Genomic DNA, 19,986 nt, shown 5'->3' with positions numbered 1-19,986 from the left:
ATTGGCAACAAGCCAAGAGATTCATTCTATTATTCATTCTGTTAAGATGTAGCCCTCTGTTAAAAAAGCAAAATTTTTTCAGCTAACAAAACATTCACTTGCCTTAAAATTCATCTGTTGACTTCTACTGGTCCATACATCACAGGTGGAAAACACCCACTTTGGTCCACGAGTTGAAGAGCAAGCTCACAATTTGTTGCAGGAAAGCTTAAATTGGAGGCAAGCTTTTCACTGAAGTGCCTAGTGAAGGGGAATCATTTTCTATACTGAAGTTGATTGCAGATTTTGCAGAGCATTTGTGCACATCACCCACTTCTGGGAATCCAAACAAGGGCATGCCTGCACTGCAGTCACTAACCTTGCTTCTCAAGAGAAAATTAGAGAGCTCCATGCTGCCTCGTCTGCCCATATCCCAACAGCCACTCAAGTTAACTAACATGACTGACACAACCTGGCTGGCACAACCCTGGCTGACAAACTAGTGGTATGAAAGCTCAATTTTTCTGCAGAGCAATTTTTCCTTTTATTTTGATGCTGTCTGGTTTTTAATGGCTCTTTTAGACTGTGCTGAGTAATTATAATGTTCCTTTAATCCAGGCCCAGATGTTCCCTAGCTTGAGTCCTGTGACACCCACTCACAAATCACAACCTCTGCCTCCTGAGCCAGCTTCACTTCTTACCCTAATGCTCAGCAGCCCCTGCCAGCCCTGCCATTCCCTGATACCAGCGTTGAGACTGCTCAGTGGATCTAGATGACTACTTAGCAGATGTCAGCCCTCAATAAAGGAGGGGGATGCATGGAAAGACTTCCCTGTACTAGGAGAAAAGATGGCCAAATGTATATGCAAATAGTATGGTAGTACATTTCCTACTTACATAAATAACAGACAAATGATTGCAGTGACCTGAGAAGTTCAATTCAATTAAGAAACATTTTCATCACCGTTCTCTGCTCTGATCCTCCTGTCTTACGATCCTCCTTGTGAGTCTGCCTTCTTAACAGAGGACCGCGCTGGTATAAGTGCTTTATATAAGCACTTTACAGAGGCATCCACTTCTAGCTTGCTATCCAGGCTGCTATAAAGCAGCTTTCATGAAAGAGTGCTAATTGCAAGGAAAAATCAGAACAGCTTTTACTCTCTTCTGTTAAAAAGAGGTTTTAATGATGCAAAGCAGACAGGTATGCCTAAGGGAAAATCCGTCGGTTCCACTGTGTGCAGCCAGCCTTAGGGATATATGAAACCTACAGCTGCCATGAGAAACATGGGTAGGAGGGCTACTGTTGTCTAGGCTTGCATGAAACATCATAGCCAATTTTGCACAAAGGTTTCTCTTTATATTTTTACTTATTTCTCAGTGGTACTATCCTAGTACCTAGTTCTAGGTGTACTATCCTAGTACATAGTTCTAGGTTTAGGCTGGACATTAGGAAAAAATCCTTCACAGAAAGAGCGGTCAGACACTGGAACAGGCTGCCCAGGGAGGTGGTGGAGTCACCATCCCTGGATGTGTTTAAGACTCGTTTAGATGTGGTGTTGGGGGATATGGTGTAAGGGAGAACTTTGTAGAGTGGAGTTGATGGTTGGGCTCGATGATCCCAAGGGTATTTTCCAACCTAAATGATCCTATGATTCTATGATTCTATGATTCTACTGCATTGTTAAAGCCCAGTACAGGTTCGTGGATCATTTACATCTTCCTCTCTTAATTTCATAGCACAATACTGATGTAAGCAGCAAATTTGTAGTAATGCAGACAACAGAAAGCCTTTAAAAATATGCCATGGAACAACACTTTTAGTGAACTTGTAAAACAAAGGTGGGCAATAAAGTGTACCACTGCAGCATTTCTCTACCCATGCATTTAAAAGCCACCTCCTGAGCACTCCCTGCAAGGAGAAACCCAGACTCTGGGCTGCTTCTGATTCTCATTTTGAGGTTATTATTCCAAGTGCAATCCCCAGCAATGAGGTAACAGAGATATTGTTGTTTCTCTGTGGGAGGCATCACAAGTAATTGTTTTGGAATATATGAAACCGTTCTCTTGCAAATCAAACATACTTGCAGTGTTGTTTCTGTATTTAAGATGAGAGCTAAATGACCCAGGTTAAAAGACCAGAAACATCTCAAACCAGATTCAAAGACTTTCCTTTTCCTTGGCCCCTCCTCTTTTACCAGTTATACCAGTTCAGAAGTGGTAGTATTTCTTTAGTGGAAGTACACCACTGCCCTTAAAGCTCCAGCTTTTTACAGCTGTCTGCCGCATGAAACATTTCCACAGAGAACTGGAAAATTCTCACCAACCCCCCAGTTTAACATTTTAATGACGCTGTGGTTTGGCAAATATGAGGAGGTTGCCTGAATTCTTTAAAACATATTTTTTAAACCTATGCTAGCAAATTAATCAGTGGAAATTCCTAGCCACCAGAACCTGATTGTCTGTCAGTGTAATTGTTAATATACGGTTATGGTGCTCACCACGGGTCTGTGCGTCCCTGGGCCATGTGCCTTAGCTGTGATGAGCTGGGACCCAGCTCCTTCTCCAGGCTCCCCTCCTCATTGCCTCCAGAGACAAATGCATTATCCAGAGGACAATTCAGAGCACGATCCTCAGCCCCTCTGACTTACCCGTTCCCCACCGACAATCAGAAACAGCAAGGAGATTATCCTTCCTTGGCTACGGTGAGCCTCTCCAAACACTCTGCTGAGAATCGTTTTTGTTGGTCCACCATTTGCTGATTGTCATTCAATATGGACTTCCAAAGTCATCTTGCTTTCTGAATATGTTTTGCTAATCCTTTTGGAAAGGCCTGAAACAGCTTCTCGCATTACGGCTGCAATTCTAAAGTTGGCTTCTAACAGAATTCATTTCCTTAACCACATTTCGGTGGATTCCTTCTTTATCATTGTTTTATGACCAAGGTTATAAATAAAATTAACAAAGCTATATCGCAGTGAAAGAAACACTTCCACCCCACCCCAGCTCTCCATGGTGGCTGAGATGTATGATGTTCAGTCCTGAAGTGTCTGACTCACAGAAGAGGAGGAACTATCCTTTCATCTTTTTCAAAACAGTTAGATAAAGTTTTTTGATTCTGACCACAATTTCTCTCACAGCAATCCTGAGACACTTTTTCAAAATTACTGTACGTTTACACCACAAAACTGCTGACAGAGAATCAGTCAATGATATCCAATACCTGGTACCTTATAGACATACTCCTGTCTTTTCATATTGCATCAATAAAAAAGAGATCACTTAGAATAAATTTATTTTGTAATGAGAAAATAAATAAAACTGATGGTCACTTCCAAGGAGAAAATTCCATTTAGTATACCAACAAGATTTTTTATTATATTCTCACACTGCCTTATCCATTTAATGCCAAACACTGGTGAAAAGGAACGTACATCCATATCACACTTGTGATGCAGAGATCTTCCAGACCATTGCACCTTCACTGCCTGACAAGCATCTCGTATCAGAGGCATGCTGGAGGGATGGAGAAAGCAAAGCGATGCTCACGCAGCGGTGCCCACGCAGCGATGCCACCCACAGCATCACTCTGCTCTGGTCACACCAGTTCAAATGCCTGCAACCAAACAAAGACACATGAATTTCTCTCAAAGGGCAACAGCCTCAGAGAAGATGCCTTACAGACAGAATCCTGTGCTGTATACACATATGCATACGTATGCGCCCATGCACACCTATGTACATTTCTGCAGGTGATACTGTATGGGATGCTGTGCCTCTGGCTGGCAGCTGGCAGGTAGTGGCTGTCAGAGTCTGGCTCCTCCTCCCAGGAGAGAGAAAGCCACCAGCTTTCAGAGCAGGACTGACTTTCACAGAAGACTATCCTTGAAAGCGATTAGGAAGCATAAGGGTAGTTAACCTGATCATAAGTGAGTCATTGAACCATGTTATGATTGAGCAGGTATTACAGAAATGTTTTTCCTTTAGTTAAAATCCCAGTCCCACAGGAACAACTGAAACTGTATGGATTCATTTTTTATGTGTCATGTTTGACTGTGAGAGAGTACTGAAAAGAAAACCGGTTCTGCTTCAGAACCACAAGCTTTCTACACTTTCCAATTATAAATTGTTGTTATTGAGGCACATTGTTTTAAAGAAACTTGCTTTCCTGGAACTCTCTGGGAGTTTAGAAAATCAAGCATAAGACAAAAAAGAATCAAAGCGATCATTATGTTCACTGGTCAAGCTAAGTAAGAAAAGAAGCTGTTGAAATCCTTCAAGCCAGGTTTACAGAAATAAGGCAGTCCTCAGAGACATGACTGACAGTTCTGCCTTTTAATTCCAGATTTTTGCAAATTTTAAATTTTTATGCAATTAACTATGCTCACAGAGCGTTGCTGTGGGGGAATCCTGATTAAACTATCAGTAAGGCATTTACTCCTCTAACATGCAGTATAGAGTAATTAAGCTAAAACACTTGTTTATTAATTGGGTTATAAGGTGAGTGCATGTTTAAACTATTATTAGTGCATGGCTTTATGTCATTGTTTTCCTTAAGAAATAATCAAAGCCATTTGCAAAAATGAGTGATTGAAGCCTTGCCGTACTCCTGTAGTCATTATTCCCACTTTACTGACGAAGACACAAGGCTGTGCTCTGTACACCAGCACAGAGGGATAACAGGACTTTACAACAGCGGCAGAGAAACTTATCATCAGGCTGGAAACAGGACCAGGATCACCAGACTCCTTGGCATGAGTGTTAGGTGCAGAGGTTGAATCTGAGTCTTCCCTCCCTACCTAACACGAGCAGAAATAGAATGAAAATGCCATGGAGCTTAAAACTATGTCCTATACTAATACGCTTGTCTCTCAAATGGCAATACTTACCTCCTTTTGGATCTTCAAAGCTGGTCTGGTTTTTCATAGAATCATAGAATCATAGGGTTGGAAGGGACCTCTGGAGATCGTCTAGTCCAACCCCCCTGCCAGAGCAGGGTCACCCAGAGCAGGTTGCACAGGAACGCGTCCAGGCAGGTTTTGAATGTCTCCAGAGTTGGAGACTCCACCACCTCTCTGGGCAGCCTGTTCCAGTGCTCTGACACCCTCAAAGTAAAGAAGTTCCTCCTCATGTTCAGGTGGAACTTCCTATGCTCAAGTTTGTGCCCATTACCTCTTGTCCTGTCCCCGGGCACCACTGAAAAGAGCCTGGCCCCATCCTCCTGACACCCACCCTTTAAGCATTTATAAGTGTTGATAAGATCCCCCCTCAGCCGTCTTTTTTCCAGACTGAAGAGACCCAAATCCCTCAGCCTTTCTTCATAAGAGAGGTGTTCCAGTCCCCTCATCATCTTGGTAGATCTCTGCTGCACCCTCTCCAGCAGTTCCCCGTCCTTCTTGAACCGGGGAGCCCTCCTTCCTCCTTCCCTCCCCAACTGGAAACAAATGGCAAAGCTCAGCTGTGGCGATATGGTGGCAGCAGGAGTAAGTCCATTACTGTGGACGATCTGGCTGCCCCATGGCTCATGAGGACTACGTGCAAAATCCCACCGGCAATTTAAGCAATCATCTGACCTGCACATTCTTGTTACCAGCAGGAGCACAGAGTTGGTTTCGAGTCACCCAGTTCAGCCCCTGGCATAATGGTCATTGTGAGATGCAACCTGAAATTAATAACATTTAACAAGAGAAAGTGTTAAAGTAAGTAGAAGGGCTGGCAGTGAAATTCTGAAGTTAAGCTGCAACTTTTCCAGCTACAGGTACAAGTATAGGGACTTAAGACAAGCAGAGATAGACATTTAACATTATTTCATTTACCACCTGTAGATTTTTTTAGCACAATTCTGCATTTCTCAAGGCATTTCCAAAAAGAAGAGTGAAGATCAACTTTATGTGGCAAGAAAACTTCATCTGGAAAAGAAGGGCTGTTTTATACTGTGAGAGAGCAGAGGTGTACAACTGTACACATTCATTTTAGAGCAGGGAATATGGCGAAGCAAAACAACAGGGAAAATTAAAGCACGCGCATGGTTATCAGTATGAAATCTTCTCATTTACTTCTCACTGTGTAATTTATTCATCTTGCAGCATAAGGGTACATCGAGAGAAACAAGGAAAAATGTGTTTTATCAGAGTTCAATCAGTGTTGTGGAAAAAGAAAAAGACGTTTTTATCCTTTAGGCAGTCCTTCTTAATTGTGAACACAGTCCAATGGTCTTATAAGGCTGCTCACTGCAACTTCTCAAAAACAATTAGCACGGTGGATGTTCACAATGATCAATTTTAAAAAGGCCAAAGGAACTGAGCTGCTAGCGTGAATCACAGGTTCCTACCATGCAGCATCTGAGCGGCAGAGCGGACCAAACCAGCCCCATCACCGGGCAGGATGCTGCTCCCGCCTGTTTGTCATGCAGCTGATGGGCAGCTGAGTCCTCTGCATCCCCCTCCTGGCTCACAGCCTGCAGCCGGTGCTGCGGCCGAACAGCGTGAGCCCCCTGCAAGGTACCTGCCCACCCCACTGCTGCTGATGCTGCTTTCTGTTCAGCTCCTTTCAGGCAGAGCTCAAGTGGCTGCTTGAAGTTCAAACACTCACTTAGAGTTTGGCTGCAATCTGCCAGGGGGCTGAGAGGTTCACAGCACCTCATGAGACCCTTGGTCTGCCCGGAAATCTCTCCTCAGTACCATACTTCTGGCACGTCCGCTACAGGTTAATGAAGGGCCTGACCTGCAGTTCTGTCTCACTCTTACAAGGACATCAGTTTTTTTCTCATCATGGCAGGCGAGGGACACAGCTCAAGCATAGAAGTTCAGATACCAAAGGACTTGCAGAAATTTTTAGACTCTACATATTGATGACAAAGCTCAATCTTCTGTACAAATGTCAACAGCCCTGAAGCTTCTGCTGGTGGGCTCTAGGATACCCAGCGTCCACATAAAGTCTGAACAATGTTGGGGAAACAGGTATGTGATAAGCACAGCCTCTCTTTGTTGAATATTTTATGGGAGTTGGGGTATCCAGGCACTCCATTTCCTTTTTCCGTCTCCAGTGCAATGAAAACGAACTTCAGGGCAGCAGAGAGTAGCGTCCAAAGAATTTGATTCCTCCATTTTTTATGCCTGGGAAAAGTTTTTAAAACCCTACTGCATAAGGATAATGCTATTTTCTACAAAAAGTGCATTGCTGCTGACAATGGCAAAGCATTGAGTATTCAGCCCTTGCTTTTATCCGATTCCCCTCTGTAATCTCCCGGATAAGAGCAAGCAAAGCATTTTACTTGTAGACCCTTCATATCCCTCCTGGGAAATTAAAAGATGCAAAAATCCACCATGGGATACTGTGGAGTTTAAGGGAGAAATAATGAACGGTTGTTAGTGAGAAAGAAAGAAAACCCTGAGGAACGTGAGGACAGAACTGTAACGAAAGTCAGCACTCACTGAATGGCTCTGGAGAGTAAGATATTAGCCAACGCCAGCGAATAGATCATTATGCATATGGCCTTAAGTGACTCCACCCAGAGGAGATATCAGAGAAAATTTCTGCAAGACAGGAGGGAGACATAACGTTTCTGATCTCTCTCTTTCAGCCTCAGGAGGAAGAGGAACAAAGTACCCTAAGGACGGCTTCACACCGAAGGACAGCACTAGCCCATCTGGCCTGCGCGAACGCTGGGGAGGAGAGTCAGGCTTTTCAACTGAACTTCATTTCAAGGAAAGAATTTACTTTGAAGAGCCACGCAAATTTGGCATCCCTTCATTTTTATTGTTGCAAGTTATTTGCAGCGGAAATAAAGAACAATGAAAGAGAGGATATAGACAGTTTTTGAAGGAATTCGTTATTATTTATAGCTAAGGAATGAACATCAACATGTTTTACATTTCCCGCTTGCAAATGTCACTTGATGCCCTGCGTTAAGTGTCCATGTTGCCCACTGCGGCCCACCTGCTGCCCTGGGCTGCTGGGAAGTGCAGTGTGGAATTTCCCAAGAGTTTAGGTGGCCCACACGGACCCAGGCAGCAAGTGCTCCTGGCAGAGGTGAGCACTGTCAGCCCATCGCACAGTGCCCAGCACCGACCTAACTGGAGGATTAGAAATCCTGGAGGATTAGTAAAAACAGAGGGAGTGTGCATGAGGAAGGCTGAGGGAGAGTCTGGGAAAAAGACATTGTGAGATGACGGGCAAAATGAAGAGCCGAATAGTATCAGCTGGGAAACGTCACCTCCTGTGATACCATATTGCTTATTTTTAGCGTTACCAGTTGTTCCTAGTAGTAGTGGTGTTGCTCTAAAGCACAAACACCCCAGAACCATTTCAAGTGGGCCTCAAAAGATGAATTATTAATGTTGAATAACGCTGATGTACATGGTCCAAGCAGGGTACCATAGGTGCCTGCCTATAATGAAATGAATCAGAGAATTCAAAGACAGACATTAGTGAAATATGAGCGTATTTTTCTAAAATTTAGATGGCAGCTTTCTAACACAACCTGAACATAGCCTGTTATTGACCTTATTATAGTGATATGGGTATAAGCAGTACTGAATCTAGAGATTTCCCAGGTATACCACATGGGGGAATGGTTCATTTCCCCCTGTACCACTTGTCATTGCGTCCTAAGCAGGAGTCATGGCTGAATTATAGGAAATCGGAGAAAGTCCTGATCAATAGTGCTTACACTTCTGTTGCCAATGAGCTAATTTCCCAGAATCAAGGAAAATCAAGAACAAGCTGACTGTTAATGATGAAATACTCCCAGTCAATTTGCAACCAAGCAGAAACAATATTAAACAATTTTAAATGGAGACAAATATTTTTGGATCAGTAGATCGAGAAAATTCATACCAAGGAACACCAAAAGCGATGGGCGAGGTGTTAGCTGTCAATAAATTTTCAGTTACAGGTGAAATTTTCAGAAGCATGTCAGTGTTGTATAAGGACTAAATTAATAAGTGAGGTAATCTGTTTAACTATAGCTGAAATCAGTTTCAGGCAGTTATGGGAAAGCTGGAGCAGGAGGTTATGACTAACAAGACTGGAGTGCAAAGGGAAAACAAGTTTTGCCAGACAAACCTGACCCCACATTTCAGTGAGATTTCACATTTGTTTGATCAAGTTACCAGCATTAGTGTATAAAATTCTGCCAAAACCAAGAGAAGTGGCGGTACAAATTTGTGCTGAAGATAGTGCACCTATAGCCCTCCAATGCCACTGGTAACAGTATCCCGGTCACAGAGAGAATGACACAGCTGTGGTTCTAAACGCACTGTAGAATTGGTTTGCAAACTCAGTCAGGCACTAAGGACCAGAGTGGCAGTGTCTGCCACCCTTTGCGGAATGGATGTGACATGCTTTCACATAGTTATAGGATTAAGAGTATCACAGAGTATGGAAAAGGGCTTTGCTGCCAAAGTTCAGATGGACACAAGAAGCTCTGGCAACAGCAGGGAAAAAAAAGGAGGAGGGAAATATGTTGAAAATTGCAAATTAACAGTTATTTATGGGAATGAGTTGGATGATAAGAAGTGAAGTGTGGAGAAGTTTTACACATTGACAAATTTATATCAGCTTCATAAATCCTCCCCCTTGACTAAAAATCTTGGCTCACAAGCAAAAATAAGAGTTTAGTCAGTTAGAAGAGGCCCAGGTAAAAAGTAAAATTACAAAACAGAAAATTGGTTCTGTTTTACCTGAAACGAGGACATGCACGCACAGCTGGGAAATGAGCTTTTCAACGCACAGACGGGTCAAATCCCAGAAGGGACCAGCCCCACGTGGGACGGGGACAGGGCAGCCGGCGGACACGTGGGACCTTACGGTGCTCTCTGCAGACGGGAATCTGAAAAACCCAAGCCAAAAGAGATCTGCAGCTGCCAGCTAAATCAGAAAAAAGACAACCACAGATAAGACTTGAAGTACTCCCACTTTAGCAGGGAAGAGATGGCTGACCTGACTGCTGATTCAGGGGGAACTTACACCACTTGTGGAGCTGAGTTCATCGCCAGATTCAGACATGCTGGTGATGCAGCAGTAGTGGAGACTTTCTGCATATCTCGGTGGAGAATTTACTCAGATATTGAGATTTGTTATTTAAAAAATGACTAATACCATTTTGCCTTTACAACTGGGCCAGGATGTGATTTCTCCAAGCACTGATTTGTGAAATATGTATGATATACATATATATATATATGAGAAATATATATAGACATTGATTATGACACAAAAAAGTAACCTTCTGTTTCCTTTTACAGTACAAATCTGCCACTAATCAATAAAGGCCTGTTAAATATTAGTGAAGAAAGAACAAATGGGAAAACAGCACACCGGAAAAATCACATTAAGATTTCAATTATCTGCCAGAAACCTTCTCTTTTTAACCTGTGGCCTCCAGGAATTGTCATTGGCATTTCTCTCCATTATTTAAACACTTACTCTTTCAATGCCTGCAGCAGCCTGATGGGAAACATTAGGGGAAAAAGAGGTACCTGAAAAGACCTTGCCATGTTTGGAAGATCCTAATTCAATACAGCTATGTAGAAAATGTGATTCAAGAGGGCCACATACATGCTCACATTTTTATTTGTAATCACAAGCCCAGCAGGAGAAGAAAAAAAGGGGGGGTTGTTTTCCAAACAGAATTTTAGTGGAGAAGTGGGGAAAACTGACTGAAACCAGTAAAAAACAGTGTATCTGACCAGTGTTGTCTTCTTGTTACCTCAGGTTCCCTCTTCTGCCTCTATTCTTCCAGCTGCTGTTCCTGTATTTAATGCATAGCCAGACTACAGAGCACAGTCTAGCAGCGAATGCCTCCAGAGGAACTTTGAAAAGGCTTCCCCAGGCAGCGCGCTGTGCGGGGCACCATGCCCCCGCGCTGGAGAGGTCAGCCTCGCCAGCAAGGGGTGACAATACCAGCCGCGAGATGGTTGCTCACAGGACTCCCTGACGCGAGACTGAATCTGTCCACAGCGACGCTCCGTGTCTGGCAGAGTCCACAGGACACAGGTCCTGTCCCTGCGCGACACTAACGAAGTGGACAAACTGTGTTATAGTCCCTTCAAAACTCAAGATCTTCTGAAGAATTAAACCAGCGTTACAAGATGCCTCTCTTACTACACAGATCCTCTACTTTAGAGGAGAAAGCAATTTTTCAAGAGGGAATAGTCTGCATTCAGTGGGCCTCTGTGATATGACTAACTGCTAACATGACGGGGAGATTAAGCCCCAGAGGACGGTGCAGCCGCGTACCATTGCTCATTAACTACCGACAGCAAACCAAAGCCTTACTGGCAGATTTTTTAATCTGGATAACTTGACATTTAACAGCTAGGAAAAGCGCCCGCAAAAAAAGGAATTTGGCCAGTCAGGGTGGTCACCAGAGTGCAGGATATTAAAAACGAACAGCAACTAACACTTCATAAACTGTTGCAAGTGCCACCGAAGGTAGCAGAGCTCTACCGGGCCACATCAGCTCAGGCTCTGTCTGCCGGGGCCAGATCCATAGGGTCTCCATGCCTAACCAGTGAGCCACGCTGCCCACACGTTCATTGTGGGGCTGTCCCACAGGTTTTCCCAATCTATCCACCCCTGCACAGTCCTTTGTCGGTGCCGCTTCGCAGCGTAAATATTCAAAGGAAATGTTACTCACTGCTAATAAAGGACCACACTGTCATTTTTACTCAGAATGGGTGACACGGTCCAAGTGGGGAGTAAGGTATGCTTCAAAGAAAAGAAAACACCGGTCAGTAAATTACAGACATTAAAAGTCTCCTTAACGAGTTATCTGGACTGATTAAGTGAGCCTTTGTGCATATCCAATGAGTACACACTGAAAAGCTCATTTGAATAGGAAAAAAAGACTGTATCTGACAAATCCACATGACTAAGAAAAACGCGTCCCGAGGAGGCTGACCCTGCTACAGCATAAGAAAGCACATTGTGAAACCACCGTGGTGTGGGTGAGAGAAGCAAATTCCAAAATCACGGATGGTATGTGGCAGCATGTTGATCGCTCCCCAACAGGACTGCCTTGGCTCTGCACTGGCAGTTTGCTCGAAAGAGGCAGAAAGCAGAGAAGCAAGTTCTCCCGCAACACGGGAACTGTTCTCCCCAACAGCCAGTTCACCTCCTGCATGCAATTGTCCATTGCGGTTACAGTTCCTTAGTTTCTTCAAAATTTCTTCATACTCCTGGGCTTTAAAACTATGGTGACAGTGACAAGGACTTTCCAAATCAACTGCTGAACTGTAATATATTCACTTTACCTCATTACATATAAGTAAGAGCCCTGTTTTTATAATAATGTAGATGCTTTTGTTTTTCTAAAGCCCTATGCAAACTTTTAGCTATGTAACACCAAACTTTGGAAGATTTGACCTTGTTCTTCATAACAAAAACATACGGTAGGGAGCCACCTCTAAGATGAAAGGCCCATAGTTCAATCCTTGCACCGTATTCAGCTGTAAAAACAGTCTTCACCCTCCTCTGGAGAGCTATTGAGCAGGTTTAGCAGTAGAGTGCCTCAAAAGGAATGCCTGCATGGCCAACACTGTCCACAGCTCGGTATCAGCTCATACTGGTGGAGAAACCTGAAGTGCGCTCTGTTAAAAGGCCATGAGACACTGGTAAGCAGAGATGGGAGCAGACTCAAGTGCAGACATAAACTTTCTGCTCCTCATGACTCTGAGATTTTTGACCACATTACAGGCTTTGCCTGGCCCAAATCTGCCCAGGTCAGGCACCTACCATTCACAACCTGAGTTCAAACACATAAGAGATGTCCATATTCCGTCCCTCCAAGAAAAATTGCTTCTGGAAATGATTGGTGTGCCTTCTGGGAGACCTATGCTGAGACCCGGACCCGCCTCTCATCCACTCAGACTGCCCAAATGAACAGACTCAGGTCTGCAGTATATCTTCAACATACTTGATGCTCTGGATCTCCAGAGCCTGAGATGCATGTGGAGTTGTGCACAGACAGTGACTGGAACCTGTCCTTGGTCACACGCCCAGAAGTCAGCAAAACATATTCTGCTTGCCTTGCCATGTCTTGCCTTGCTTGCCTGCTTGGTGGCCTTCAGGGTCCCCTGAAGTAAATCAACAGCATTTTCCATCACTCTTAGCACACGTTTGCAGATAGTGACAGCAAAGTATTCTTGTTAATGGACATTAGAAATAGGCTTTTTTGGAGTGACTGGTCTCATTGAAACATGTGCCATGAACAGTGACTGGGAACTTCAGAGCCACTGGTATGGGAGTATCCCCAGCTCAAACTGGATCACGTCAATACAGACCAAAATGCAGAATCTGTCAATCATTCCCCCAAGCTCAGTGAAAAGCAGGCAGAAATAGTATTCTTCTGCTTCCATCTGGATCAAGCAAACAGACACTAAGCAAAGTTCAGCCATCTCATTCTGGAAAAGATGATTTTGCAAAACAACTATTCCACAACAACAGGGATGATGTTTCATATCAATACATCAGGTATACACAGCTACCTGACACATTTTGTAAGGATGAAAAATCAAGCTTTGTGATACTCCATTTGTATTAGGCAAGTGGACCAATTGACATAATTATTAGATGGCATTTAACATGGGTGCCTCAGAATCTGGGTGCCAAAATCGGGATATATTCACTCAGATATTCAGACTTCAGCCACCAGGCTGGGGCAATGCGGTTTCAGACCTGCGGATGATATGAGCTTTCTGCACATCAGAAAGTACACTGTCCTCTTTATGTTGACTTGGACTATGAACTAGCACGAAAATACAAGGCCATAAGGAGAGGTAGCATGTGTTCTAAACCAGACGATACAGTTAGGGAAAAAAGATCAGACAATCTTTCAGGTACGCAAGCTTTTTGAATGGAAAGGAAACTCACTTGTGTTTGCCTGGTGCTGAGCACCGGCAGACTGAGTCACATCCCCGTGCAGAGTTTTACAGCCAGGCTCAAGGAACTTAAAAAGTTGTTTGCAGGTTTTACGTGACACCTACTGATGCCTTATCGAGAAACAGAACCACAGTCTATTAACCTCCTTTCTTCGCTTTAATCACCAAATCGTGCTTTCTGTATTGGAACAGCTCTGCGAAAAGTGGGAGAGCTGAAACTCAAACACCAAATGGCAGGACACTTGCTCCAATAGCACTTTACAAAAGTAGAAAGTGAGGGTGAGTTGACCGAGAGGAAAAAATACAGAGAATTACAAGTGTGATGTTGTTAGAGCAGTGAGGAAAATAATGGAGACGATCAAGGATTATACCTGCTCAAAGCACAGTCATGGCCAGGCAGAAATGCACTCTGACAGGGCAGGGCAAACTTTTGTGACTCTCACGTGTACAGGACCTCACAGACAAGTATTAGCACATACTGTGATCACTTTAAGAACTTCTGATGATGAATACTGAAAATTTCTATAGTCCGTCTTAATTATCAGGTGCTAGATAGCTCACATTTTTTAAAGTAAAAAAAAATTAAAATCCTCTCCTAATTAATCCTAGTGCCTGCTAAATTGTTCCAGTACTAATTTAACACATTCATGTCTAGACTGCGCCGTTCAGTGTAGCTCACTGCAATACAGATGATCATATTATCCTGTGAAACTGCACCCTGCACACAGTGTTTATTACATCAAAAGCTTTTCGTTCAGGCAGTAAAGCGAACTATGGATGGCACAACATGTCCCAGAGCTTTATGGGCTCGGAGGGGATAGAAAATTGCCAGGCAGTTGTTTCCTACCCAGCGCAGCAGCACCCTGGCTGCTCTGGGAAGGGAGAAGTCCTGTTCACAGACCAAAAGACACAGAGGAGAAAGCAGCTCTCTGCTGTCAAAGATCTTCTTATTTATGGTTTTCACTGGAGAGCTGCGAGCTGTAAAATCTGCAGTCTAGCCGTTCTTCGTTCATATGTAATAAACACAAACACTTTTTTTTTTCAGAAATCAGTGACTCAAGGAAAGGTTTGTTTGTCGTCCGAGTCATTTGGGAAGGCAGAGAAGAATGCTGCTGGGGAGTTCTTGGCACGAATTTGCACTGTGAAGACAACAGCCTGCAATGGAAGTTGGGAAATATTTAGAAAATTTGAAAACAGATTGTGTTATATTGTTCCTGTCTCGAATGATGTGTGGACGATGTTCACCTCCCTGCGGGAGGGGAGGGGGTGCGCGGCTGAGGAGGGAGGCAGTGGAATTTGCACGCTCCGGTCCCGCTGGCCTGTGCTTTGTTTTGGTATGGGGGGAGGATGGAGGGCGAGGAAAGGACTCTGCTTGTACGCCTGAAATATAAAGAGGTGTTTTAACTAACAGGAATATACTGTCTTGCATTATATTGTCTTGTATTAATATCTTATCCGTGGGAGGCAGGCGAGGTGGAGGTACTTTTTACCCCTGTGCAACACAGGAAAGGACACATTTAGAGATAGCCAAAATTTTTTACTATTTTAAATGTTGCTAAAATCAAAACTTGCCCATATTGCAAAACATAAGCTGTCACTGTTTTGACAGGAAGGAGGGAAGAGGGTGGGGTAGGGAAAAAAGTAAAAGAGAGAGGAAGACAGAGCACATGAGAACAGACACATGTAGCGCTTCCCAAAGGGTTCGGATTATGATGGAAAGTAACATTTTGATGCCACTCGGACTGGAGAACATGTTTGAAAGACCTTGGTTTTGTTTCTGTATGGAAGCAAAGGATGTATCAAGACCTCAATAGACATCCCAAAATGGGATAGCTGCTGCCCAAGAAGATCCAACTAGATTTGCTCCAGTGTATACCAGGCAGGGCCGGAATGAGTAAGCTGGCAGACACAAAATTTATACCCTGGTTTATTCCATGCAAAACCCTAAGCCATTATGTTATGCTACTCACTGAGAGCTCATGGACAACGTATTGACCTGCACCTTCGTGGGCAGCCATCTGGTTGCAAATAAAACAATTTTCTTAATTGTCTCTTGAAACTGCTGTTTACAGGCACTGTAGTAACTCACCACTTTGGGTTCCTGAAAAGCACCAAACAGCACAAGCAACAGAAGCTCACTAAGCTTAGGGGGGAGGGAGACAAGCAAACGGACAACCCAGTTCTCAGTCCATAGAAACAGTCAGAAAGAAGCTTCCCACCAGCAAAAGTGGTCTCAGTCTTCTGACGGCCCAGGCGATTGGTCCTGGTACTCTCTGGGAGCAATGGATCATTTTCCCTCTCAATGATGCTGGTCCATACCTTTCAAGAACAGTTTTCTTCACTTGTCTGCCTGCCCTTGAGACTGATACTGGCGCAGCAAGAGCAGGGGCCTGAGACCATAATCATCAAGTACGTTCTTCACAAAACCGAATGGAGCAGAGCATGCCGTCTATCCCTGCAAATTTACTTGTAGTTTACAACCCACACAACAAGCCAGTGTGAATGATACCTGGCTGAGATCAATCTCTACTTTAATTAAAAAAAAATAATAATTTTGCAGCATCACATATATATGTTTGTCTCAAAACTCTTATTTTGCAGAACATTTGTTTTGGTTGGACTCGATGATCTCAAAGGTCCTTTCCAACCATGAAGATTCTATGATTCTATGATTTTACTCCCATTGTTTAAGATGCACTGGAAACCTTAAAAAATTCAGAATATTGGTTTAAAAAAGGGATTTTTTTTTCTGAACGTGATAGAAGTACCCTAAAAAAAAATTTAAATCTGTCATGTATTTGCAAAAAAAGTAGCTGAAATGCTATGAAGACAAGTTTTCAATTCCACTTCCAAAAAAAAAAGCATAGATTAAGAAGAATTATAGTACTTCAGGGAGTTTTGGTTTCAATTAGGATCACCTGTCATTTTAGCCAAAGCAGCTAGTCCATAGCGAACCCCAGTAAACTACTACAGATTGTTGCAACATTGCAAGGGGCTATTTTCAACACGATTGTTTGCCTTCCAATTACTATCAACGTTACCTTGGTTATATCAGGTTACCCTGATTGCATCAGGTGTAAAGCAGATCAAGGGCTTAGAAAAACCAAAGCTCAGCTGGCTCTATTTCTAAGCAGAAAGCCTATATCTTGAGATGGTTGCAGTTCAGCCATCCAAGGCAGCTCAGCTCAGCATGCAATGGGTATACGGCAGCTGTGGAAAGGAGGCACGTTTTCATCCTCCTCACCCACCGCTTGGCTGCTGCGGTCCCAGACACACGGCAGGAGGAGAACTGGAAGTTACGCACGGAGGGTTACAGATCAGATTGACTTGACATGGCTCTTAGCATCAGTACAGGCCACTAACTAAGGGGAAAGACTCCTTGGTAATTTCTAGGCATCTAAAATTTGAAGTCAGAGCGAGTTAGATGCATGCACTGGCCTTTCAAGGCCCTGTGCCATACAGCACTACTGCGTGAGCCTTCCGCTCGCACAGGCTGGGTGGGGGCAGACACGTGCATAACTAATGCACGTGCAAGTACCCATCGCGTCCTGCACGACCAGGGAGGAACAGGGCCAGATTTCAGCAACTGCTACTTCCAGCAGCCCATTCACTCCAGTTACGTGATCTGTGGGAATCATTAGGGGTGTGTTTGCACAAGCCAGTCCAAAAGAGAAGGCCAGCCAATGCTTATCTGCTGAGAAACTGGAAGCCCTATGAGCTCGTAGGCACCAGAACTCATTTGCTCTCAAAATCAACACCGTCAGATGCAAACCAGGTCAGGTCAATAACTTTCAGTTCAGTGTCAGTCTACATCATGGTCAGACTAGAATGGACAGTCTTGCTAAATTTGATAAATTGCTTTATCATGTCTACTGTGGCATCTAATTTCCACGTTAACCCCTTGCTTACCATAGTTAAAGTAGTCCTGAAATACTAATTTGACTGAATTCTGTATCCTCCATGCCTTATCTATCATAATGACTTGTTATTAAATATGGAAAGAGTCAGACTTAACATAGTTAAGGAAATGGGAATGTTTCCAGGGTATGCATCTGTTTACTGCACACTAATTGGGTCACTGATGCACTAACAGACTCTAATGTATGTAATGTACTGGCTGGTGTCTTTCAATGCATGGTAAACCTACAGTCACATCAGGTATATCTGCTATTATACCCAGCAAGAACTGCGCAAATGCTAGGCTAAAAAATCTGAGCTTCTTTTAAGAAAGACAAGAGAAGTTGTCTTCTGCTGTGTTCACATCTCCCCATGCACTCTTCCTGGAAACATTCAACCACCTATTTAACTAGGTTAAAATATCTGCAAAGATGGAGTTTATGCTTACACATGCAAGGATTTTACATTTTACCCCTTGAAGTAGTCACACCAGCAATCTGGTGGTAATTGTACTCTTATACTTGAGTGCAAAGGAACAGTATCTCTTATCTGATCCAAACTTTCAGCCCTGAGCTACCAAGGTTGCATTTTGCATTCTCAGCTCTGAAAACGCAGGGTCAACAAAAGTCAGGAACAAGTTTGTGAAATCATTTTGATTGATGACGGTAAGTTTGTTCGCAGTCCATTGCCTCATCAAGCTGTAGGAAGTGTTTCTACGAGTGTGAGTCAGTGTCTGTAGCTGGAACTGGATGCTAATAGCAGGTTAATACAAAATCTAACACAAAGGGATCACCAAGGACTGAAAATCAAGCTAGTTTCAACAATAAATAATGGACATAGGCAAGGGGCGCAGATATCATTAAGAGTGTTCTTGCCACATATCCCACAAAAACATTTCTCCAGACTAGCACTGGATGTACGTGACTTTCCAAGGAACCCGTTGGCAATCAGGAATCCCAGATGTTTATTTGGGGTTGTGATTATAGGGCTCAGCTCCAGTGTTCTCTGATGGGAACAGGAGCACACAGCGAGCGTCAGTCGCCTTGAACTCTTCCCATGCAAACTGACATACTATTTGAGATGTATCTGAAAGCAAAAAGTGACATAAGCCCACATCATCATGAGAAATTAGATGGCAAGATGTACATTAGGTTCTGTTTCAAGTGGGTTAGTAAGCCCTTAAGGAACAAATAGTACATTTACCCTCAACTGCTGTACTTCCTGAAAAGATCAGCAAAGAAAAATGATCCAACTTACTGCCTGTGCTTCCTTACAGCTCTTGATTTCTAATGACCCACATTTTTTGGCACAATTCTCTTGGCAAAATTCAACGTTTTCAAATACTTACAACAGATGCACAGTCACAGCATTTTCCATCATACTCACGTTTGGATACAGATCTCTCTAATCTTCTCCTAAGGATGGATTTTAGGTGTTACCTTCGTTTATGGTTCAAAACTTGAAAACCAGTCAGGTGCAACGTTTGCCTAGAGGGACTCCTCATCTGAATAAATACACAGCTTTGAATGAAGCACTGGGCATTATCGCATGCTTTACTTGTATATGCCTGCCCAGTTTTTCCACCTTCAGCATGGGATATCCATTGGCTCAGTTACCTTCAGCCCAACTTAGCAGATAATTCAGCAGGTAGAAACCTGCCCCCTTTACAGGGAAGGCTGAGGGATCCACATCGGCTGGATGATTCCTGGAGTATCCAGCTTGAGAATGTTCTCATCTGTCCAGGTTTTGAGCTGAGATAATCGGATTAAACATAGCACATACTGTATTGGCGCTACACCAGAGCAGTTCTTCCAGTTGAAATGCAATAGCTAGCACAGTCATCTGCCGAAAAATGCATCATCAGTTCTAGTCTGCCAGTACCCACCCATATGAAATGCATGTGTCAACCATCCTTTGGATTTACTGAGAGTGGATTTACCACAGTTGTTTATAAAGAATCCACTAAATGAAAAGGCCATTCATTAAAGTACAGCCTTAATTCATTTCAGGCTCTTTCATGCCCTGTCATGTTACGGATATTCCTATTTCACAATCCAAGCAAGCAAAACAGAACAATCCATCCTTTGGCTCACCAAAACATTCACATGAGCTGATGACAAATATCCATCATGGAAGAAATAAGAGCTTTCGCATGGTGCCTAAAAAAGAAATGTTCAAATGGAACCACGTTAATAAACAATTTAAGTTATTTTGGACAAATATTTGTGTT

General features: G+C 43.4%; 1 long non-coding RNA gene across 1 annotated transcript; it reads right to left on the bottom strand.

The window, feature by feature from the left end:
* Positions 1–3,309: 3,309 nt before the first annotated feature.
* LOC134513874 (uncharacterized) lies at positions 3,310–10,899 on the bottom strand. Its single transcript, XR_010070533.1, has 4 exons — positions 10,688–10,899; positions 9,660–9,808; positions 5,550–5,638; positions 3,310–3,592 (listed from the first exon to the last, which is right to left on the bottom strand). It is a non-coding gene; the product is annotated as an uncharacterized LOC134513874 (long non-coding RNA).
* Positions 10,900–19,986: the final 9,087 nt, after the last annotated feature.

Source organism: Chroicocephalus ridibundus, chromosome 3, assembly GCF_963924245.1.
Source record: "Chroicocephalus ridibundus chromosome 3, bChrRid1.1, whole genome shotgun sequence".
NCBI classification, from domain to species: Eukaryota; Metazoa; Chordata; class Aves; order Charadriiformes; family Laridae; genus Chroicocephalus; species Chroicocephalus ridibundus.
This window is presented reverse-complemented; position numbering and strand designations above follow the sequence as displayed.